We start from the raw sequence: 26,169 nt of genomic DNA on the forward strand, positions 1-26,169 counted from the left end.
TACTACCTGACAATCAACAGTGCAAAGGGTGCTTCGAAATACTCAATTCGTTGAAATTTAAAAAGTGGAGAAAATCCTAACTACTCAAAGCTTTACCACATCCCTTACCCTCTGAGATTGGGTCTGCAATTCATAGGCGCTTCATGTTGGAGAACATCCAGGTCCTATGGGAAACCAAAGGCACGCGAGAGTGGGAAGAGGTGACCCAAGGGTGATTTAGAATCCTTGTGCAGAAAGCTGACCCCTCCTGCCTTCTGTGACCATTGTCTACCTGATATATTGTCTACCTGATGGACTTCAAAGTACGTGGGCAGAGGCCTACTATTTTCTGCAGGCCTACATCCCAATGCATCAGTTGCCACACACCTCATGCAATGCAGTTTGACCCGTGGACAGGCTTACTATTATTCAAAGGCCATGTCCCTTTGCACCATGCTGTGCCATGCCACACAGCTTAGGTTTGCCTAGTGTATGTGCATCTAGACACTTTGAGATTCGCCCGCAACACATCACAGTGATTCGCTAAACTGCCCTACACATCTCTATTATATTTGGGACCACTGATTACAATGGAATGAAATCAGGAAGCTTGGCCAAAGATTTAATGGCAAAATGACTGTGAAAGTAAGCAAAGGGCAGCTGCTATAGCCCGAGTAGTTGGGCCTTGAGGGCTTTGCAGAAGCTAATACAGTCCAGTCTTTGTAAACAAGGATCCGTGTCTTTCACAGCCCACTAAGAATGACAAAGTGCAGCCAGCGAACATCACTGATCATGGTGAAGCTGGATTTATTGAGATGCATGTGTCTGCACAGTGACACATCCCTGCAAAGCAAGGAGCCTTCCCATATGCGATAAGATCTCCATGCCTTTCTCGGGTCAGCCGTGTCACTCACCTTGAGTTCAACCCCTGAGGGACCAGCACTCTCAACGCAGGCAGTTCAGATGGACGTAACCCTTCACTTCCTTGTTATTTTAGAAAGGCTCCATTGTGCATTTGCTTCAATGGATGATCGTTTGTCCTCCAGGCAAGAGGGCTACTTAGTCAGCACTAACCCTGCACAGGATGTACAATGCTGTAGTTTCAGCACTGTAAACACTGCCTTGTGCACTCTAGTGTCTCATCCTAAGACGTGTTTTATAGTACTGGTAATATATGGTATGGGATTGGGAGCCTGTAATACCGTACGTTGGCTCAAAGGGTGGGGGTAACATATATCAAGGGCCTCCTGCGTCCTCACAATATGATTTCTCTTCTGCAATCAGTATAGACGTTCCTTCGCTAGAAAACTAGCCCCCCACTCGTTCTATCTACACCAAACCACGCTGAGTTCACGTGGACGATCCTCTGAGTGTCCACCTACTTGGCAAGAGTCTTTTTCGGAGCCAATGGGTGAAGCAGCTCAATCAGTGTGCTCCTTATCTCTGTCCGGTGGTGCCCTGACGTCATTTTGAATCAGCATCACTACCTGAGAGATCAGAAGTGAAAACTCACGCAGTTATTTGCACGTGGGGCTTGCTTATAATCAACTGGGTGCAGAACACTATGTACAGTGCCCTGTTGCTTCTAGCCATGTTCATACTTAATACATGCTACACATACACGGGGCGTAGCCAGTTTTCTGAATGTTAGAACCGGCAGGATGTGCCCCCACCAACGGGAAGTGCCATGATTCGTTATTGACATGCAAAGTGGTCCACTCTTTAAAACGTTCTAAGAAGAACGGCTCGCCTGCTTGACACACTGCTTTGGATGTTAACTGTTAAGGGCAAATTATGGCTCTTTTACAGTTTTCAAAGAACATGGCGCATATGTCATTAAGATGTGTGATTTTGGCAAAGCACGATGCCCCGTTTGCCTGTTGATGACACCGATTGACTTGACCAGTAACATTTTTACGTTGTATTTCTTTTATTCCCATCATTGATATGTCGAAGGAGATCAAACAGCACTTCCCCACACTCGGCACTAAATGGAAACTGTGCTGCTGCCGTGCAGTTTTGCCTGAGTTGAGTGCATTGTGACTATGGGGATGTGCAAATGCTCACCTACGCTTCTCCTGGCTTCAACCCCATGGTTTTGGCTGCAAAAAGGTGCAATAGTTTAGGGATTTTGTTTTGGGTTCTTCAAACAAGAAAAAACCTAGCTCAACCCCTTACCTGATGCTCATCTAGGACAGTCTTTCTCTCTCTCTTGCTCTCTATGTTTGTATTCTTTTGCTCTCTCTCTTATGCTTGCTAAAAAAGGGAAACATTTAGTTGTAGTAACCTTTTTTCATAACTTTACAATGTTAATTTCTAATGATCACTTTGAAATATTGTAGTCATGGTAAGAACATTACACTAGTGTTGATGAGCAAGGTGCATTAAAAGCTGAAATAACCATATACATTATTTTCTAACTGAAGGTTATCATTTCAAGATGGACAGGCTGGTACACCCCTATTGTCTTCTTTTGGAATACCCCTATCAGAGCGTGAACAGGAATAATTAGCACCAAGTATGGTCCCCGGATGCTATCACAAGTCATAACACATGACTCAGCAAGTATATTCTATGTTATGCCCTTGATGCATGGTGTCAGGATGGTAGGGGTTTGACACAGTGAGCCTCATTACGAGGTTGGAGGTGCGTAATGAAAAAAGCAGACGTAATTCTGTTACCTCCATTTCCCTGGTATTACCTCTGGTGGAATTACTGGGTGCTAATTCCACCAATTTTTGGAGGTACAATGGCGGAGAGAACCTAGGCATAAAACTGGGGGTAATACCGCCAAAAATACTCAATGGAGTCCAATAACATGGGGATTTACACCACCTACCACTACTTAGAATACCACTGGTGGTAATACCAATGGACCAAGTACGTTAATACCATTTTATGGCATCTGGGAGGATTTACCTCCCAGATACCACTAAACTCGTAATGAGACCCAGTGTCTCCAAACAGCTCACAAGGAGCATTTCTGTTCTTCTTTCCTTGGTAAGTCCTCAGGGGACCTTTTACTTGCTTCACCTTTTCCTTCTCACCACTGTCTCTATCTCCTGTACCAGATTATCAATTTTTTCATACTCTGACACATTTGAGGCAACTTGTTTGTTTCTATGTGCAGGGCATTTTCCCTTTCTTTCTCTTGTTAGGACCTCTTCCCTATCCTGCTCTAGCTTCTTCTCGGTCAAAGCCTTCATCTTCACCTTCTCTGTCTTTCTCTCATCCAAGGCCTGCACGTTTGCTTCATGTGACCTTTTTATAACTAGAGATGTGGCCAAGTCTCTATTTGCTTGCTTTTTGTTCGATGCTTCCATCTCCCTTCTCTTCTGCATATTTGGTCTCCGGCGTTTAGTCACCTCCAGGCATCAGGTTTTACAATCAGTCTCTCCTTTTCAGATCTTACATTCAGCCTCACCCTTCTAGAAGTTAAAATTCAGCAATCCTCTCCAGGTCTTACAATCTACCCAAATATCTTCCTCTCCTCTCTGGGTCTTACAAACTGCCCTTCCATTGCAGTTGGTACACCCTGTCCAGCGGTCATTATCTCATCTTTGGGTCTTACAAGCTGTGATTGCGCTCTATGTCTTACAGTCAGCTCAGCAATAGTCCTCTATGCTCCATCAATCTTTCTACTCCTCTTTAACACCCTGACTCACCTTTTCTGTACCATAAATCTCCCTTGCACTCTTCTGATGGCAGCTGTACCCAATATAGGGTTTGGACTGCCTATTTACCTTCTGATTGGATGTAGGAGTCACATACCTACTCCGTAGATAATCCATGGCAGGGATGCTGTGTAGTCCTGAGTTCATGGAGGAGGCAATAAATGGGGGAGCCTCTAACTTGGATTTTACTTTAGTCTATGTGTGTTGCTGGCTGGAAAGAAGCTGTTATTTTGTTACCCTGTGGCAAACATCTGAGATATGTATTGAACATTACTCCTGTGACGGAGGGGTCGGAGGGAAGTGGCTGTGAAAAACGTTTCTCCTCTGTTTGGTGCAGTGCTTGTATTATTTCCCTTCATTTTAATGGACGGAGTGACTACAGGTGAAGCTGTCTCCCTTGTGCTTGCAATTGTGAGGGGGACATGAGTTATCTTCTGCCCAATATCCAACCTTGTGTAGGAAGGATTTTGGGCAAGGACTAGGCTTCCTGCTGCCACTCTGGATATTCAATGGGTGAAGTGTGCCTGTTCCGCAAGGCTGACCCCCTTTTTTCGGGGGGTGGAATCTACTCCCATGTGTTAGTTCAATTCTTTAAGCGTATTTTGCTATTCCATCAGGTCTTTCCTCTGATGGGAAAAGGGGACTTTGGGAGATGTAGTCTGTTTCTTGCTGGGTTTTTACAGGTTTTGGTGGTCTGTCCAGGTGTGACAAATCAACTTCCGGGGCACCAGTGGTCCCTTGGATGAATATCGTTTCAGAACCATCAATCAGCCCCACACCTCCAGTTCACCAGAAGGGATCTGAACAGATTGGATAAACAAGCAAATTATAAACCTACTTGACCAATTTTATGAACATAGACAGAACGGCAGGCCTATCTTTGAAAGGTTGTGGATCCTTGGTTAGTTGCAACACAGAAAAAATACAATTATTACCCATTGATCAAATGGACTGTCCTGTCAAGATTTTGTACAGATATCTACTTTATTATTATCTGTGGGATGTATTGACCCACTCTGCTATGCTATGCAGCATCACCCAGCCAGTATGGGGAAAGAAACAGCAACAATGTCGGCAAAACACTTGTGCGCGCCAAAAACCTACAAAAACCTCCAAAAACCATGTGCTTCAGCATGCAAAAAGAGGGATGTACAACCTGCCACCCATGGTGCATGTGTGGTGGAATAGAGCACAACCCGCAGAAAATGTGCCAGTGGGATCCATGACCAGCAAACAGAGTGCAGAGAGAAAAGCAGCACTTTGCAAGTGAAACCCCAAAATGTGCCCACACATGACATTTGCTGTGTTGCTAAAAACTCCAAATTGCCTATAACACAGCACTTTTTAACATTCAAAATCTTGCCTGGTTCTAAAATTCATGTATCTAATGAAACATTGGGATACACACCAAGTCCCAATGTGAAGAGCAAAACATTCTTTAGACATTCTTCAGACAAACTGGATTGTCTGAAAACTGACAGCACATGCCAAAATCTGGGTGCAGTACCCGGGGCTACCTGAATGACAGCTGTCAGAGGAGTGCTGAGGAAACTTAAAGTGACCTAAAACTAAAATTTCTGCTGGATTAGCAAACATAAAAAGGATTGTTGCCAAAAAGGAATACAGATTTTAGTTGTGTTTTTGATCCCACAGATTTTAAGGCCAAGAAAGAAATGTATTTATATGTGATGCAACAAATTAGTTTTTTTCTGGATTTCAGAGGTTAATTAGGTTGGCTGAAGCTGCAAGAGCTGGAAAAGCAGGTTTTTCTCCTTGAAGGAGGGCCTCCCTCTCAGCAGAAACTCACCGGGAGGTGTTAATTGTGGGTTAGAACAGAATATTGTCTATGGAAAGGGAAGGAACAATGACAGAGCTTCAGCCCAGGAAACTGGAAGTGTGAAGGGGGTCGTAAATGGCCTCTGGAAGGAACAAACAAGGAGGGGGATGCCTAGGGAGACAAAAAGCGGCGGACCATCTGTTGCTAAACATGAACAAAGGTCAAGTCTTAAAAGACTCATAACTTTTCGTCCAAAAGGGTGAAGAATATAAAAAAGACAGAGTTGTTAATTTAATTTGTGGCTGCACGTGTGGAGAGGTAGTAGAACTGTGTGACATGTTCTGAACAGGAATGGCAATATATGTGGCTTTATGCAAAATGTATTAATGTAAGAATTGTGAAAATTTACATGCGCATCCCTATGTTAAACACTCACATTTGTGGAAATTTGCATAACATTTGGAAAGTGTGTTCATAACAAAAAGGGCAACATTCTGTAGAAAGTGGAGAAAAGATCCCACCGCTGGGGTTTTGAGGAATAGCTGCCACACAAAATATGGCATCTTTATGTGTGATTTGTATAAAGGTGACCAATGTAGAAATGTACATTAGTATCAGATCCAATTTTGAGACCAGTGGCTAAAGGGAGGTCTCTGAGGATTATAAAGCAAATCATAAAATGTGACATCATCAGGCCTTGATCCAATCACTCAAATTGCAAGGCGGAGATGAAGTGTGGTCCTATCACAGCTCACAGGGGTAAGCTTATCTAAGCTGGCTCATACACCCCCTTTTTGATGTCATTTTTAAGGATAAATAGAGACAGCTGCCAACACATAGGGGCTCACTGATCCAGTCACTTTCCTGATTCCAGTGAAGCACTCTGTTCCAGCATTCTACATCCAGCTTTAATATTCTTCCAGCTCCAGATGCTAAAACTCTTGCCAGCAATAGAGAACCATTGAGTTTCAGCAAGGCGCAAATCCTCAAATGTATTCTCTCCACCCAGTAAAGTGCTGTGTGGTGTGAGAAGGCCTTTTTGAACCAGTAACCTGAAATTCTCTGGCTTGCCACCACTTGGCTGGCCTGAGGAACTCGCTATCCAGCTGATTAAAATACCCACAGACTAGGAGGGCAGATCCTGTGCAAATCCGGCAACAGACCTAGATGGTCCAGTACCGTGCCTGATGTGCTGTCTTTCCTAGGCCAGACCCAATCCATGACCAGAACTGACAGTACAATTTAAAAACTAATCCTGTGAGTATTAATAGGAAGAACTGTGGCCCAGAGTATATTTGCATTGTCTCATCCCTATCTCAAACCCATCCTATCTTTCATTCAGAACCAGTATAGTTAAGAGCATCTTTGCATTGTCTTATCCCTATCTCAAACCCATCCTATCTTTCCTTCAGATCCAGTATTGTTAGAACTATCTTTGTGCTGACCCTTTTCTAATCTGAAGAAGTCGAGTTTCCCTAGCAGGCGGGTCGCACTGATCACGTGACTGTAAGATCCCTGTGTGGTATTCACTTTTTCATAGTCATCCTCAAGTGTAAGCAAACCCATTTGTCATTTTCAAAAGGGCATTTCTGTTTTCCACTCTTGCGCCTATTTTACAAAAACGACCTCTACTAAAGCCTCTATAACTCCCTCAGGTTTTGTGATAGAAAGGACATTTCAACTCCTTCCTGTACCTAATATCCATAGCTATCCATAGAACACAAAGCCGATTCTCCCGTTATCGTAATCTGAAAGGTTTACACGTGTGAAATAGCTCTAAACTGCTTCCAACTTGGACTTTAAGGTTTCAAATGTTATCTTTGGACTAAGTCATTGCTTGTGATTGTGTGCAACGGTTCAAAGCGGCTTCCATAGGAATCTACAAACATTTAAGTATTTTTGACCATATTTGGTGTTTTTGCCCAATCAATTCTAAAGACAATTTTGAAAGCGAGTTTGACAGCTGAAAAGTCCTTTCTGTTTTTCTCTTGTGTTTTATGGGGGGAGGTGGGACTGATATTCTGTTTGATTTGTGCCATTCCTGAATACTTGCTCTCGCCTCCTATCCCTTTACATTGCTTATTGGGGGTTGAGGGGTATTGCAGGGGGAACCTCTAACCGTAGTGCTATCGGATCTGAGCCAACACAAAAGTATTATTTTCTGTGCTGCATATGTTTTCCTTATTACTTATTCCTAGTGTATTAAAGATATTATTCAGTGTTCTGTCACCCCATTGGTGATTGTTGTTTACCCATTAAAACATATTGTGATAACCTTTTAAATACATAAATAAATGTGTACCTTTGCAAACTAGCCTGATTCCTGGTTCAGTGTGACCAGGGGGGGTCTCAGGAGAAGGGTGTGATGTGAGTGGTATATCGTTCAGAATATTGAACCTATAGACAAAAATAAATAAGGGTTTCAGCTGTGCACTACATGCTGGGCTTGGGTGTGTGCCAGATTGAAATCACTTACACCACTGCCCCCTACAGAGGACTGCATCAAAGACAAGGTCTGGTGTAACAATATCCAGCTCACCCTTGCTAACAAAATTGCCCTCCTACAAACTAAGATAGAAGCAAAAAAAGCTAGCCTTGCCTCTAAACAGAAGCCCAGCAGCAAAATTAACCACACTTAACCCCTACCACAAGCAAAATTAACCACACACTACCCCTATCTGCCCATCTTTCCACTTCTCACCAGTCACAGAAGAGGAAGTAATCAAGATAATCGCCAGCCTCAAACCATCCAACTGCAAAGGTGACATTTGCCCAGCATCCGTCATCAAAGATGGTGCTAATGAGTTAGCCCCTCTCCTCACCTCTCTGATCAACTCCTCCTTCAAAAACTCAGTGGTCCCCAACAACCTTAAAGAAGCGTGGGTCCTACCCCTGCTCAAAAAACCTAACCTAGATTCCAACATTCTTACAAATTACAGGCCCATCACCACAGTCCCATTTCTTCTCAAAATCTTGGACAGGGTAGCCTATCTCCAAATACAACAACATTTGGAAGATAACAACCTCCTAGGCCTGCGACAGTCCGACTACAGACCAAGGCATGGGACTGAAACTGCCCTCTTGGATCTAAAAATCCAAATGGATGACGCCAAAGACAAGGGCAAACTGGCCATTTTGCTCTTGTTGGATCTCTCTGCTGCCTTTGATCTGGTTGACCACCAGATCCTCACTCAACACCTCTCCTCGGCTGCTGCATTCTCCCAGAATGCCACTAAGTGGATCCAGTCATTTCTGTCTGACAGGACGACTAGAGTCTTCGCCCCCACTGCGGCTGCGGACCCTATCCCAATCACATGTGGAGTGCCACAAGGCTCCTGCATTTCCCCCACACTTTACAACATCTTCACTAAGCTCCTATTTGACCGCCTTGACGATTTGGGTGTCAGCTACACCAATTATGGTGACGACACCCAGGTCCTCATCACGCTCACTGGTAGCTATGAGGAAGATGTTGCAAAGCTTAACGATATCTACTTAGAAATCCAAGTCTGGATGGCCACACACAGGAGGTCATTACAACCTTGGTGCTAAGTGCACCAACTTTACCACCATGGTGTAAACTCTGTTTACACCATGGTGGATGGCGGATTTACCGCCCCATTCCAAGGTGAGTGGGGCGGTAAATCCCCATTTCCCATTTTCCCTTCCCCATTCCCATTTTTGCCCCATAGGGCATAATGGGAGTGGGGAAGGCGCTAATTACGCCGCCGTAAATTACGGCGGCGTAATTAGCACCATGGCGGGTTAGCACCATGGATTTTAACGCCTGCTAAAAGCAGGCGTTAAAATCAGAATCAGGCGTTAAGGGTTAACGCTGGCGTTAACCCTTAACGCCTGAGTCGTAATGAGGGCCACAGTCTTTGCCTTAACGACGATAAGACAGAATTGCTTATCGTAGGTTCCCAGGCGCGCCTCAATAAACTGGACCAAAGGTACCATTCCTTTACTATTGATGGCAACATCATAAAAATCTCAAAAGAGGTTAAAACACTAGGGGCCTCATTACGACCCTGGCGGAAATCGTGGCGCCAAATGCACCATGGAGCACGGCGGAAAGCTGCCGATAGCGCCATGGGGGTTGGCGGATTTACCGCCCCATTCCGACCTTGGCGGGGCGGTAAATCCCCATTCCCATTTTTGCCCCATAGGGTATAATGGGAGTGGGGAAGGCGTTAATTACGCCACCGTAAAATACGGTGGCGTAATTAACAACAAGGTCCCGTAGCGCCATGGATTTCTCCGCCCGGAAAAACCAGGCGGAAAACGCTCCATGGCGCTACGGGAACTCGTAGTAGGGCGGACGGGTCCGCCGCGAATACCGCTGGCATAAACCCACTCCGCATGGGTCGTAATGAGGCCCTAGGTGTATACCTCGATTCTACCCTATCACTAAAGAAACAAATAAACTCTACCATCACAGCTACCTCATACACCAATAAAGTGATCAATGCCTGCAGGCCTTTTCTCTCCACCTCTAGCTGCCTCACCCTATCTAGAGCGCTGATATTGTCTAAATTAGACTATTGCAACACACTCTACTTAGGCACTACCACTAAAAATTTGAATAGACTCCAAATCCTGCAAAATAATGCACTAAGATGTGCCCTCAACCTCCCGCGCAAGGCACACATATCTACGGCTAGAAAAGAAGTCCACTGGCTCCCGATCCGTGACAGAATTAAGCTAAGAACACTGGTCATCACCCACAAGTGCCTATCACACTCTGCCCCACGGTACCTTTCTGACAAATTTTCCAGACACTGCCCCATTAGACCCACCAGAACACCTTACCTACACCAACTAAAGATCCCGAATTATAACCTAAAAACAGCAGGGGGCTCTAGTTTTCCAGTGCTCGCAGCACAATGTTGGAACACCCTCCCCACTACAATTAGATCGGAAGCTGCATTCTGGCCATTCAGAGCCATGGTAAAATCATGGCTACTAGCCTAAACACCCAGATTCTCACCATCATGACCTGCTAGCCGCCACTCTCCACCTGTAGTAATGTTTATTCTACCTACAGCATAGTCAGGACCAACCTGTAACCCGGTCCGCATAAGCCACTGTAACTTTTATTCCTCATCCCATATTCTCTGTACATACCTTTCTTTTCTTGGTATATTCTACTCTTGTATGTAAGCACTCAGAGCCTGGACTAATGTACGCTCTATCTGTTGTTATATGATGTTCGTGCAACGATATGTAACCATGCTGTACACATGATTATGCGCCCAGTTACCTGAGGGTTCGGATGCGCTTTATAAATAAACAAACTAAACTAAACTAAACTACATATAACAACAGACAGTTCTAGCACACTATGTAATACAACGGACCCTGTGAAGGAATGCAGAGGACAGACAGTTTCAAAGAAGGAAAAGGGATGCACTCTGGATGGTAGTCAGTATAGTAATTAATCACAATAGTTCAAAGATAATTAGTTTCAACGAAGAAAAGGGAGCAATGGGTTGGAAAATATAACTAGGTGCCTTCGGAGAAGGACCAGGGGGACATAATCATCACAATGGCCCTCATTACGACCCTGGCGGAAAGTAACTGACCTGACCGCCATAGCGTAAATAGCGTTTCCGCCATTGCACGATGGAGTAAAGTGCGGCTAATTCTGACCCATCGGGCACGAGCATTACGCCATGGCGGAAGTGCAAAGTCCGCGATGGCGGAAATGTCCCCAAAACGCCCCTCACCGCCGTCGTACGGCGCCCTAGGTGCAATTCCGCCACCCATCATAGCGGTCACCGTAATGAGCGGTAATCGCAAAATACGGTGACCGTAAATATGCGGAAACGGAAGTAAAAACATGGGGCCGGAATGGGAAACAGCACGCCGTACACCTACAAAATCAGAATCCCAACACAACCATTACAAATCCGACCCTGAGACACATCCCAACCCGTTAGCCACCCTAGTTAAAACAATCAAAATGGGAAAAGTTGCTAAAAAAGCGTGCGACCGCAAGCGGCAGGTCCACTTCTCACATGAGGAACTCACCGTGCTCACAGAGACCCTCCAGGAGAATGCTGCCGTCGTCTTCTCGACGCAAATGACCAGGACGGCACTTGCGAACAAGAAGGCCATATGGGCCCTGGTGGCACAGCGGGTAAGTGCGGTGGGGACCGCACCCCGCAACCCACAGCAATGCAGAAAGCGATGGGACGACTTGCGGATACGCGTACGGAGCATACTATCAGCCAACCGTAACATTGCCACAGCTACCGGGGGAGGATCGGAATCACCCATCAAGTTGACCCCCTGGGAAGAAATCTGTGCCTCCACCATTGGAATGGAGAGTATAGAGGGAGTCGGAGGGATGGAGAAAGGAGTGCAGACATCCGAAGAATCAGGTAGGTGGGCCAAATAAAACAATGCTAAATCCACAATGTCCAATCATGTGAAGTACCATGTGTCCACATAGTGCAACAGAAACACATGTCCAGGAGAACGTCCACATACATTGGCCTGATAGCGCACTTTAAAAGTCACATTAAAAACATAAATAATTAAAAATACTAAAAACACCCTCTATACGTGCAGCATGCACACCCTAACTGCAGGCTGCAAAACAACTGCATCCTCAATCCACACAAAAATGAAACCACCTCCAAGGCCCTGACCCAAATCACCCTCAGGTACCACCCCAATGCATGTGATACATTGCCATTCCAATTTCCACAGACCCATAAATAACGCTCGCCCTCCTTTACTCCACCACAGGGTCCGATTCAAACGACGAGCTCCAGGACACCCCTACCAGCACACCTGCAAAGAGGGCCAAGACCAACGGCCAAAGACCCTCCACCTCAGCTGCACGGATCAAGACACGGCAGCAGCACAAATCAAGTGGCAGCACACAGGAGGGGACTTCAACAGGCACCCCAGCAGCCAGCATGCCCACAACAGCAGCACCACAGGTCCCCCCAATGGATGCAACAGAAGGCACTGCTTCTGGTGGCAGCAGCACCATAGGTGACACTGCAATAATGGCAGCATGCTCCGACACAGAAAACGGTGCTGTCGATGTAGGACCCATCCATGACCTGTCTCAATCCCCCTGTTTGTTTCATCCCGTACACCATGAGGATACCACGCAGGGGCACCCACAAGACGACGACTGGCCATCCCCCACAAGCCCTGTGGCAAGGCAACATGAGGTGATCAGCCCCTCTGTGACACCACCGCAAATGGCCATGGCCCAGCAGAGGCAACAGTCCCTCGACCAGGTGATCGTGCAACAGCAGCAACTGGCCACGCTCCTCAAGGAGCATGCTGATGAATGTGGGGGTTCTAAGGCAGTCATAGAAACATCTACTGAGACACTTAGGGCACAAATGGAGAGAAGTACAGAGACACTAAGGGTACAAATGGAGAGAAGTACAGAGACACTAAGGGTACAAATGGAGAGAAGCACCGAGAGCCTGAGGGGGGAACTGCATGCGACGTCCAAAGACGTATGTGGTGAACTTGCCGCTGTGCGCCGTGTGCTCACTGAGCTCTCACAAACCCTTAGGGACATGCATGGACGTGAGCAGGCAGAGACATCATCCGTTGCAAGTTCCGTCCAGGGCAGCCCCCAACGTAGATCTGGGAGGAACCTGCGCTCCACAGGCAGCGGTGCCCCTGATACCCGGAGAGGGGGCTTGCAATAGCGTCTGCCCACTGACAATGAGCATCTTTGGACACTGGTGTTCGGGGGGGAGGTAGGAGGGTGGAGGGGGGGTGTTGGGCTTTCTTGGGTGGCGGGTCGATGGGGTGTGTAATATAATTTCACATATGCTATAAACATTTCATAATCATCCAGTGAGATGTGTGGACATTGAGCTTTGTGTACGAGGCCTTTATTTGCGTACAGTCCACATTGTGCATGTTCCAGACACACACAGTGCCACAAGTCCTGTGTCCATGTATCAGCCACCAGGCGTGAGTGCTAGAAGCATGAATCTATGATATTCTGACGAATTTCACGGGCCTCCTGTGCCTCGCGGACTCCTTGAGGTGCTGCCACATCCCCACCCTCATCATGACCATCTTCAGGTGCTTGCAGTTCTGCATCAGGGGGCATGGGCACATTTCTACGTACGCACATGTTGTGTAGCATGACACATGCCATGACCATCTTTGCAACCTTCTCATGGCGGTACAGGAGTGCCCCGCCAGACCTGCTGAGGCAGCGGAAACGAGCCTTCAGTAGGCCGAATGCCTGTTCTATGACTACACGGGTATGTGAGTGGGCATGGTTGTAGTCCTCCTCATGCTGGTTCTGTGGGTTCCGGAGTGGTGTAAGGAGCCATCTCTTCAGTGGATACCCGGTATCACCTGTATGTGGACAATAAAGGATGTTTGTGGAATGACATTGCTACGTACGCATCCCCCCCCCTTCCTGCCAGGTCATTGCCGCATCACATACCCCACATTATCATGCATGAAATGAGACTCACCGAGTAGCCAGGATCTGTTCCCTGCGTGTCGCTCCATGTAGCGTGGTATTGTAGAGTTCCTCAAGACCATAGAATCATGGGTTGATCCAGGAAATCGGGCACAACAATGTGTAAAGATCCTGTTGGAGTCACACACCATCTGTACATTAAGAGAATGATATTGTTTCCGGTTGCGGTACTGGGCCTCCATGGCATGTGGGACAACCAATTCCACATGGGTGCAGTCGATGGCACCAATGCAACCCGGTATGCCGGCCAGTGCATGGAATCCCACTTTTGTGTTTGTAATCTCCTGCTCCGAGCATGGTAAAGAGATGTAGTCGTCTGCGTGCTTCAGGAGGGCATCGAGCACTTGCGATAGTGTCCGTGAGAACAGTGGCTGTGAAATGCCATGCAACTGTCCGACTGTGTGCTGGTAGGTGCCTGTGGCCAGGAAGTGGAGTACAGACACCACCTTCAGTAGGGGTGGGATGGCGGTTGGGCTATCTATCATGCTGACAAGGTCAGCGTGTGTCATGTTCACAATGGCGGTTATGGTGTCCCCGTCCAAACGGTAGAGGGTGTGGATCTGCTCAGCAGTGAGGTTGAACGGATGAGCTCGGAGGCGTGGGATTGCGGGCTGCCTGCGTGGTGGTAGTGGCTGTGCTGGTGGCCCTTGCTGGCCCTGCCTTGCCCTCCTCCTCCTGCGTCTCCTCTGTGCGGCCGGTTGTTGTAGTAGTTGGTGTTCGTCTTCTTCTTGAAGTTGGAGTACTTGCAGTGCTATCAGGTCCCCCAGGGCCAACATCGCTAGTCCTGCCGGTAGCATTTTGGAGTGGGTGTGGTTGTGGGAGGGGGTTGGGTGTGCAATTTATGTGTTTTCAGGCTGTATAGCCTCCACCTGTGGTGATTCATTCCACCTGTGCCAGCTGCAATCCCCTTTGGGCGAGCACGTCCCGCACACAACGCTGCAATGTGACGCATGGCATCTTGCTATTACAATCATGTATTTAATCCCGATGGCAGTGAAATATTGGTTTATATGTTCATTCTGCTATGGTCCCATTGTTTCACATACTATCTTTGCAGTCGCGAACAAACTTGTGAAGGGTCAGTGGAATGTAGTACTCGATTAACGGTGGACCCTCATGCAGCACTGTACCGAGGTTCACCGACGGGCGGGGCGTCCCATTTGTGAGTGAAGCCAGTTGCCATTTTCACACACTGCCGCACTACATGGATGAATTTGTGATTTCAAGCGGTCACAGATGCCTTTTCGACGTGATGTTGCAAATGAGGAATTCGAAGGACAGCGCTTTCGGTTTTCAGCTAGCGGCGAGGAGACGCCCACAGGTCTGACTGCAAATATAACGTTCTATTGTTTAATGTCCTTGGGACAGGGGCCATGGCGAGAATGCAATGATTGATATGAATAGTATGGGATGCGCAATAGCGTAGTGGACGATAAGGCAGGACGTTCCCAAATACATGTTACTTCACAACACTAGAATTCCGGGCTGGAGCACAGTGGATTTTGCAGACTGCATTAAGCACAGACTCAATGGAAATTTCAAATGTGATGTGAGTAAATGATCAGGCGTTTTTATACCGGGATGAGGGAATGATGTATGGATGCATGGACAGATGATTTAATTGAGAGTTTGCCATGTACATGGCTTTTTGGAATCTATCCCCTTCCCCTGCGCTATGTGATGCAGAGCTGCCATAGTGGGACCATCGTCTATCTGCCCTTGTTGAACCCTCCCTGTCTCGACGCGCCTTCAAACACTTGTGTCTATGCACGTTACTAATCCCATCTAATGGATTCTGTCTTAACAGACGCATGCACACAAACACTCGTTTGTAATAGTGTTTTCACCTCGATTTATATAGTTATGATTCGCAAGTGATTTTTGGGTGGAAATAATCCTTTTGAGTGGGCTAGCATGCATATGGCTGTAGATTTAGTATGATCATTGAAGTGAGTAATACAAATGAAGTTCTGATGCCCATACTATTCTTTTTCATTTCATTTGGGTGACAGGTATCTCCTCCCCTTTTGCCGCTGCCATCTGTATGCCACTCCTGCAGATGGCTTTTACTCACGACACCTGCTGCTTCGAGTTAATCAGTGGAGCACCATTACGATCTTATGGGACGATCGCCAATGGGCCACATGCCCTTACGCAGTACTAGTGGCTAGGAGCTACATATCAACCTTTCAGCTGGACTAGTGCCTACCTAATGGGACGGTCCTGCGGTTCTAGGCGCTTCCATGTTGCCTTTTTGAACGTGAATGTAGCCCCTGTGTACCATGAAGGAACAGGGCGTCACACAAGAAGAAGCTGGTCATTTATTGCGGATGCAGCCCACAGTGATGAAAAATATTTTGGAGTTCATGACCTAATAGCTGTATGGGCTTGGTGAATTTGATGTGCATTAAAATTTGATTCTGATATCAACCGTGTAGCGTTATTCTTTGCAAGTAATGTAGCATATTCCTATTTGTGGAGCGATGTATTGTGAGAAGATCTGCATTGGGTTCCGGCTTCTGAGTATAGTTGCGTGGTACTGTACTGGCCGCGTTTGCCTACGAAGCCCAGTAAGGTCAGGGATGGGGGCTGCCATTATGACTGTTTTAATAATGTCATGCTCAGGGGCGGGGGATTAGCTTTTGTGTAACAGATGCCGGTCAGCCAGGTGGATTGGTGGAATGATGTGATTATCAGAAAATGGCTGGTCACAGGTGCCTGTGTTTGCGTGCGTTTCTTGGAGGGAGACTGAGGTCATGTCCATTGGAATAGCTTCTGTATTCGTGCCATCTGTGCCCTGCAGCTCCCATTGGCCCCTCTTGAGATGAGCCTGGCTGCTCAGTCACTCTGCCAACTTGTGTGGTACATGCTTATGCTGATGGTTGGTTTGTTTACTGGCAAGGGTACAGGGCTGGTGCAGTCTCCCTCAGGATACTGCTTTGAATGTTGCCTTACACTGGTGTCAAGTGATGGGGGCCTGTTGTTGTTTTGTCTCATGTTTCAGTTCATATTGCTGTACTTGAACCTTCACATGCCTGTGCTGCATCAGTACGGCAATGGTGCCATGCCAAATATGGATGGGCACTCACAAGGCACTTGGAGCCCCTACATTCATTTGTTCGTTGGCATGCATGGGTGACTTGTACATTTCACTGGTTGCATTGTGTAACTTCATTGCACCTACGAGGAGTTGTGCTATGTGGGCAGGGAGTGGTGTACAGGCACTCAGTAGGGCCATTTACGGTTGGTTCACGATGCCGTAATTCTCACCATGGCGGAATGGTACTTTCCGCCATGCTTGATGGCGTTAAGTAAATGTCCGCTAGGGTCAGAATTCGCGTACCGTTGCGCCATGGTGGTAATTACGGTTTTGCATGGCGCGCGTGCGCGTACTTGGTGCAGTTAGCGTTGGCGTTCACTACGGTGTCGCTGATGGCATCGTACTTTACGGTGACGGGTCATAATCGCACCGAGCGGTATTCGATGGCGGTATTACATTTCCGCCATCGTTTTTCGATTTCCGCCAGGGTCGTAATGAGGGCCAATGTACCTTGTGCTGTAGGAGTTCTTGGTGCTCAAAGGGGTCGAGTTGGTTTCAGGGTGCTTTGCCGCTTCAGTGACAGAGTTCCAAATGGGAGACAGCTGTGGGTACTTTGGATCAGAGACTCTCTCGCACTTCGCACCTAGGAGCTTGCTGCAGAACCTAGCAGGGCATGATGTGTACTGGCTGTCTACTTGTTCTGGAGATGCTGGAGGGTTCTCTGGATTCAGTATCCCCCTCTGTTCCCTGGAAGATTTTTATGGGAGGGATCTTGCTTCCCTCTTGGAGGCACTGGCCTTCCATCACTGGCAGAAGATGTAAGGCAGCCTGTACCTTCAGCTAGGGTCCAATGATGAGTTCTTCCTTCTGCTTCTGGTGAACCCTTCATATGATCTGCGAAAAGAGTGGTTCAGCTGTCTTTTAAAGCTGAACAAGCCACAGGAATTGGTCTACCTTAATGAACCAATACTGGGGCCCTACCAACAATCTCCTGTATGCATGAGGTCATAGTCAGAGTGCTTTGCAACAGAAAAGATAAAGGGGTGAAAACATGTAATACTAAGCCCCACCCAACTTCTTGTCTGTTGTGGATCAAGGGGTCCATCTGGTTAATGGAGCTCTCTGTGGTTCCTGATTAAAGTGGCAGGACTTGAAGCTGTGGTGAGACCAGACTTTCTGGCTCCGTCAATTCACATAATTGTACCTTCTGAATGGTGATTCCCTGCGGGGATGACTACTGTAAACATGCAGTCCCAGACATGACATTTCACATTCAATCGATACTGAGGGTGGGTGCTGGCATCAGGTTGACAGAGTGCATATGAAAGGGTGTTGGGGTTTCCTGTCTCCTTTCTTAATCTCTGCAGCAAGGCCCCATGTGGGCTTGATTGAATTAAACTCTGATCAGTATGTGCATGCTGCCACCAGCTACAGGGCTCAACAAAAGAATAGGGTGACCATATTAGTTAATTAGGCTGGCCATGGCAGGTGGAATGTTTGCCCCTCCCACTTCAGATATGGCATGGTATACTCCTGGCTGTTATATCCCAACTAGATATGGCAGGGTGGACTGTGCCTGTAGGGTCTGTCCACCCAGAGGACATGGGCCTATGTGTATGTCATGCAGTGAGAATAGGAAAATGTGTGCGGATTAGCCCCACACATATTTTCCCGAGGTTGATCTACCATGATTCAATTTCTTTTAAAATTTCAAAAATGCCCACGCAAGTGCACAGCCACTGTGTGGATGGTTGAATTCCTCACTAAAGGGACATATTTTCCAGCCTCCTTTCTGGCCAAGGTTACCTGACTGGATTGTCTGTATGGTTTATCCACTTTTGGGATCATAATTCCATTCTCTGGCTCCAACCCAGGTTTTATTTTTCATGTACGAATGGAACTATGGGATACAAAGTTCTTTCTGATTTAGTTTTTTCAAAATGGATTGGGCTTTGTCCAGGGAAATGCTTTCACTGCACACAGATGCTGTTGTGGAGCTGAGAATACAATACCCAACGCGATAATGCAAAAAAAATGTGATCACATCACCACACTGCTCTGCCTAAAATGAGCGAACATTTATTTTTGGCAAATATGTCTGTGATAAAAGAACTGTATGCTTGAGCCACTTAGTACATAATTCACACTGGTTTTGTTGCAGTTGTATTTCTTTTAATACATTTTCCCTAATATTTCATTTTATATAACCATGAACTATATAAACTCATTCAGACTGGCTTAAATCAGGGGGAGGGAGTAAAATTGCTGAAGCATCTGCTGCATCAGTGGGATCAGACAATGCAGGTGTTAAGAGGAGGTGGGCCTGATCTCTGTGTAAGGATATCTATATCCAATCAGATGTGAGCATCCACAAACCCAGATACACAAACATCCCCAGAGAATTATATGCATAAAATAAACGTACACAATACAGTAGGCAATGCTGAAGCAAGAAATACCTGTGCACTAATTTTATTCTGGCAATCTGTGTCCTGAATCTACTGTACTGGACCCATTCATGTTCTTAAGTTTGGGATACACTCTAATGTGTATGTGCCCAGCAAGCGCAGACAGTGTTTGTCTGATTTTGTCTAGTGTGAGAGATTGGATGCTTTGCAATGTGGTCTTGTTACCCGATAAGTTGCTAGTTTACACACAACTCGAATTTAGCCACTGTACTCACGCTCGTCCATTGCCTTGAACTATGCCAGCCTGGCTCATCCTCATCATGTTCCCCTTCTGTGTCATGCCCAATCACATGCCTTGTAGTAGAAACAGCTACATCCCATTTAGCAATGGTCTAGCCAAGCTTGGCTGTCCTAGACATCACCCTATTCCCTGCCCCACACCCTTCCTGCCCACCCTGCCGCCCTTCCCCCACAGTGCCCCTACAGACCATACTGCTAAAATCGGCGTCACCCTACACCACCCTCTACCCAACCGCCTTGACCTTGCCAAAGATGCCCACTGTGACACCAACCAAAACTCACTCACAATAACAGAATATCGCCCCACAGCCTACCCCAACATCACCACCCGTAATAACAGACTAGGCTGCAGACTTCTCACCTTGCCGAGTAAAATATGAACTACGTCCCCAAATAAAGACACAAAAAAAAAATCCCCATGCAAACATCGGTTCACTAAAAGGAGCCTTACTTAACGTCAGATCCCTTGTCGCGCACCCTACTGAAATCGCCGACCTTATCCGCTCAGAAGACCTGGACTTCCTTGCCACCACAGAAACTTTGCTTCACGCAGCAGCAGGTCCCTATCTAACCCTTGCGGTTCCTGACCACTACTCCATCCTTAGGGCCGACAGACCCAATGCTCGTGGAGGAGGCGTAGCTCTCATATTCAAATCCTCGCTTGATATTAGATCTGTCACCGCCCCCATACTAAATTCATGTGAACACCTCTCCATCAAAATATAAACTACACCTAAGACCACTATCACCTTGGAACTAATATACAGGCCCCCTGGCCTAACAGGTACCTTTGAGGAAGATATAACCTCCCTCATAGCAGAGAAATCTAAACCTCTCTCACAGAATATTATCCTAGGTGACTTTAACCTGGGTTACAATGATCCTCACGATACCCCTGCATCTTCCCTTGCTAATGCCCTCAGCAAACACAATTACACTCAACTTATCACCTTACCCACGCATCAGACGGGTAGAACTCTAGACTGGCTCGCTGCCCATAACTGCAACATCACCTGTAAGGACCCCCTCCCTCTCATATGGACTGACCATCTCCTACTTTCATTTGACATTAACACTAACAATCCGAACCACATACAGTGCCCCCCGGCACCAGCATGTCTGACTAGAAATAAGCGTAACATTACCACAGAAACCCTCATTCCTCTGGTTCTACCTTCCCTTAACATGATCCCTGACACATCGGACCTCAACGTACTTGTAGATACCTCCAATGACGCCATGACCAAAGCCATTGACATCAGTGCCCCCGTAAAATTACGTAAAGGCAAACCCAGAGCTCATCTTAACTCTTGGTACACACCGGAACTTAAAATACTAAGAAATAAGAAAACTAAAATGGAAACCCTTTGGAAAATGAATCCATCTGAGGAACATAAAAGTAATTTCACTAATGCATCCTCCCTCTATAAAAAGGAAATCATTTGCGTCAAAAAGGAAGCTTACAATGTAAGAATAAACAATGCTAATTCCAATACTAAAGAATTATTTACTATTTTGAGGGCGCTAGAAAACCCTAATCCACCTATGGACATGGCTGTGAAGGATCAATTATGGTGCACCAGCATCCAAAATGCCCTTGCAAACAAAATCACCGGCCTGCAAATGAAAATTGAAAGTAAAAGACTACAACTTTCCAACAGTAATCTACCCACCCCTAGCCCACCTACCACGTCCAATAGTAACCATGGCTTCACCTTCAAAAAGGTAACTGCACTAGAAGTGCAAAAAATCATAACTTCTCTCAAACCGTCAAACTGTAAAGGGGACAGCTGTCCCGCACAGATTATAAAAGATGCAGCAAGAGACCTCTCCCCATTTATTTCTAAACTTAGTACCCATCAATTTGAAACAGTCATGGGTCCTCCCCCTTCTAAAAAAAACAGACCCTGGACCCAGCCATCCCTACCAATTATAGGCCTATCACCACCGTCCCCTTCCTGCTAAAAATCCTGGATAGAGTTGCTTACTTACAAATCCAGAATTATTTAGAGACCAACCAATTACTGGGACTGCGTCAATCTGGCTTTCGACCTCAGCATGGAACAGAAACTGCCCTTGTTGATCTTAAAAGTCAGATTGACGACATTAAAGACAAGGGCAAAGCTGCCATCCTACTCCTCCTAGACCTATTAGCAGCCTTCGACTTGGTCGACCATAAAATACTCTGTAACCATCTCTCTTCTGCCGCCTTTTTCTCCCCTTCTGCTGTCACGTGCATACAGTCCTTCCTAGCCATCAGAACTATGAGGGTCTTTTCCCCTGTGGCTGTGGCAGACCCCATCCCCATTACTTGTGGTGTTCCACAAGGCTCATGTGTTTCCCCCACCCTTTGTAATATCTTTACAAAGCCTCTCTTTGATAAATTGGATCGTCTGGGTGTCACCTGTACAAACTATGCAGATGTCACCCAGATACTCCTCACCATATCAGGCAATTACAATACTGATGTCACTCGGACCAATGAAATGTTCTCTGTCATTCAGGCATGGATGGCCACACATGGCCTCTGCCTGAATGACGAGAAGACTAAACTGCTCATTGTTGGTTCACCTAACACCCTACAAAAACTGAGCCCCAACTACTTCATAATCATCATTGATGGCAACACCATCCATGTCGCCAAAAATGTGAAAACTCTTGGCTTCTATCTGGATGCCAATATCAATCTCACCAAGCAAGTCAATTCAACCGCTTCCTCCACTGCCTACACAGGAAAAGTAATTCGGGCCTGCAGACCTTTTCTTTCTACTAATAGTTGCCTCACACTAGCGAGAGCCCTCATACAGTCCAAGCTAGACTACTGCAACAGCCTCTACCTAGGTGCCAACCAAGCTATAATTAGCAAACTCCAAGTCATTCAAAATAATGCGCTACGAGTAGCACTAAACATTCCTAGGCGAGAGCATATCTCTGTCACTAGAACCACATGCAAATGGCTTACCATCCAACAAAAAATTGATCTAAAAACTCTTTGCCTCACATACAAAGCTCTCAATCACTTAGCCCCCCCCCCTACCTTACCAATAAATTCGCCTGGAAGCAGTCCATCAGAACTACTAGATCCTCCAACACCCTATGTCTCATGGTGCCCAGATTCATCTCTAAAAGAGCCGGACGCTCCAGTTTCACTGTCCTCGCCTCCCAACGTTGGAACTCCTTGCCACTAAACATCAAGTCGGCCAACTCCTTCTAGTCCTTTAGGAAACTTGCCATTGGGTGGCTATTGGCACAAAGTCAATCGGTATGTTAGACATAGCCACTATCTGTATATAATGTATATGTATCATTTATGTCTCTTAATGGATGTCTTCATTGCCAGTGCCTGCACTCTTTGTATATAACCTTTGCTAAAAAGTATCACTGTTAAATACCATGTATTGTGCTTTGTAACCTGTACCAGCGCCCATTTACTCCCGGGTCCGGAGCGCTATATAAATAAAATAAACAAACAAACAAACAAAGACAGGAGCACTTTCCACTACTCCTACTGCGTCTTTGATGATTTGGGCCTGCAGCTGGCATGGCCTATGGAGTAAGTGCGACCTTCTGCCCCATGTCCTTCCACAATCTTTATTATCAGAAAACACACACATTTTGCTTGTTTAACTCCAGATGACACCACAATTGAACTGCAGAGACCATAGTAATTCTTTGGCTTTGGTGTCTGTTGCTCCCTCTGTGTTGTTCACACAAACATGTATGTTGCAGGAAATGTGTATACAGTAACTTTGTTTACAGTTTGTTCAGACATGTGAGCGATGCTATGATGCATCACCGTTGACAGTGTCAGCTATTAATGGAAGAAGATGAAGTCCAAGATATATTGAGAGCCAAAGGTGGCATGCTCCTAAATGTAACACTTTGTACATTATGCTGGATTAAATGAAAAAAAAAGTATAACAAAGATGCTAATGCTAGGCCATGATTTGATAGTTACAGGGATGCTGTAACGCTGCAAATGCTGCTACTTCTTGTGATGCAGTGGTGATGAATATGCCAATGGGGATCATGAACATCTTGTTTTTCAATACAATGGCTACTCCCTGCCCAAGTGTTCAGCTGGAAATCATAACTGACTTAATGGTTCAAAAATGTTTCAAACATGTTTTTGTATGTATGTTGTACATGCATGGAGACAAAGTACCATAGCGATAATTCTGAAGAAACTCTGTACTGTAGTCAACAATTCATCAACTTTTAATGTTGCATTATTTAAACATGGAAATATAGTCCTGACTGACCCATTCCCCCAAATGAGACACTACACCCTCCTCACCACAAATGTTTGCAGAGAGCAGCCACCAAACACACATTAATTAGTTCAATTATAAACATTGGTATACATTAACACCTTTAATGTCTTTGATGGCAGTGGCATTGAAATGGTAACAAAGCTGGTGATTATTTTCATGTACATGCATGTCTCAAAGGGCATGAGCACTGAGGAACAGAAACTGTCAAACAAAAGCTTTGTTTCCTTTTAATAGTTAATGTCAAGCTAGGAGCACTGAGTGAATGTGCTGTGCTTTCACTGGGATAGCTTGGATCATCCAGAATAGATGCCAGGTTGGTGCCCAGTCGCCCACTGATGATGAGCCACCAGTGCTGTCAGGTACTCTGTCAGCCCTGCTGCAGTGCACAGCACCCAGTCATGCTCCAGGCTAACCCTCCCAAGAGGACACTGCTCTGTGGGAAAGCAATGCTATTCTCTGGGATATGATTTGGGAGTAGATATATATACATGGCCTGCCAGTCATGGTTCCAGATCCCCTGAAGAAAGATAACCTCCATGGCACCTAGCCAAATAGAGATTCGAGTTGCAAAATGTGTTTCTCTTCACTTCAAACCCATTTCTATGAGTGAGACTAGTAAGATTTCCTTTTATCCACCCCTCAGCACAGCCACACATCAATATGTTCAGTTAAATACAATGATATGGTTAAGTTTACCTGATGAAAACAGTGAAATTCCATGAAAACCTTAAGTTGAAGGGAAATTCATGTTGCACCTCATGACAACAGAACCCCTCAAATTCAACAATTAGGGTCCTTAAAGTAACCACAAATCTCCAGCTATGCCTCACCCCTTAATCTACCCATAGGGGGCACGAACAGCTATCACTTTACCCCCCCTCCACAGCCATGCCCCAGCATCTCCAATCCAATCTTATCAGGCACTATAGTCATAGCTAGTGGTCACTTTGTTACAGGCAGAGACTTTTGCCAGGCCCCCACACCACTTGTAGTGGACACTGGTCATGACATTCTGCTATGGTGACTTTGCCCAGGGCATGAACTTTAGATATGCTGCAGACCCCCTAAGCAACCAATAATGTGTATTTGGCATGCCGGTGGCCATGAACTGTGGCCACAGCAGGTGTTTTGGACCCCACAAAGCTACCAAAATTGGGCACTTGCCTTGGCCATTATCCCTCTCCTGGGCTCCCACCAGCCACCTGTTGTGGGAATTGGTCATGGCCAGTGATCACGTTTCCTGGGGCATGCCTGTTTGCCCAGGTTCAGGACCACACAAACCAACCTGTAGGGATTAAAGCCATGGCCGGACACCAATGTCATTGACCACTATTGACAAGGGCATGGCTTGTCAATGCCTTAGCCCCCCCCCCCAAGTCACCAGTTATGGGCAGTGGATGTGACATGATCTGAAGCCATGGCCAGTTGCCACTTTTCTGGTGTATGCCCATGGCCATGCTCTCCCTACCCCTCAAATCACCCACAGTGTGCCCTAGCTATACAGGCAATAGTTATAGAGTAGGAACAAGGAATGCAATGCCAAGACAAAGGCAGCTGACAAGACACCAGGGACTCAGGCAGAATAGCAGAGATTACAAAAACAGCAAATAGTCAAAACCTGGAAGATGATAGCTGCATCAACTTTGCTAAACTGGTTGGCAAGTGGATTTTGAATGCTTGGGAAATGTGAAACACATATTCCCAAAGGAAAGCAATGAAATACTTAAATTACATAGCAATTATGAGACAGCTACTTACCTGTAACTGTGATTCTCCAGGGTGGTGAATTAACAATGGATTCACATGATTGTTTGAAATATCACTGCAGCAACTGAGGATCTTGAAATAATCTGTTATAATAATCCTTCCTGTTGGGGTATACCAAAGCTCGCGCTACTAAGGGGCCGATTCATAGAATTCGGCGCACAAGTGGCGCACGCGGCTGGCGCACAGTGTGTGCGTGCGGTAGTCTGCGCCAGCCGCGTGCGCCGAAACACATTTCCGCGCACAGCGTATTCATGGATTCCAGCCACCAAAACCAGCCGTGGCGCACAGTGGCGCAGCGACCTTGCAGCAGCGCCAGTTACGCCCCCAAGAACGCCTTCCGCGCAGGGAAAAGCCATTAAAATCCCCAATCCAGCGCAAAGGGCTGCGCTAACCCTGTACCAGCACGGCAAGCGGGCTACGTGTATTACAGGGGTTCACGTGAAGTTTCACACGCGATTCCAGCAG

The sequence above is a fragment of the Ambystoma mexicanum genome, chromosome 3q (assembly GCF_040938575.1).
Source record: "Ambystoma mexicanum isolate Mex_15411 chromosome 3q, UKY_AmexF1_1, whole genome shotgun sequence".
NCBI lineage: Eukaryota > Metazoa > Chordata > Amphibia > Caudata > Ambystomatidae > Ambystoma > Ambystoma mexicanum.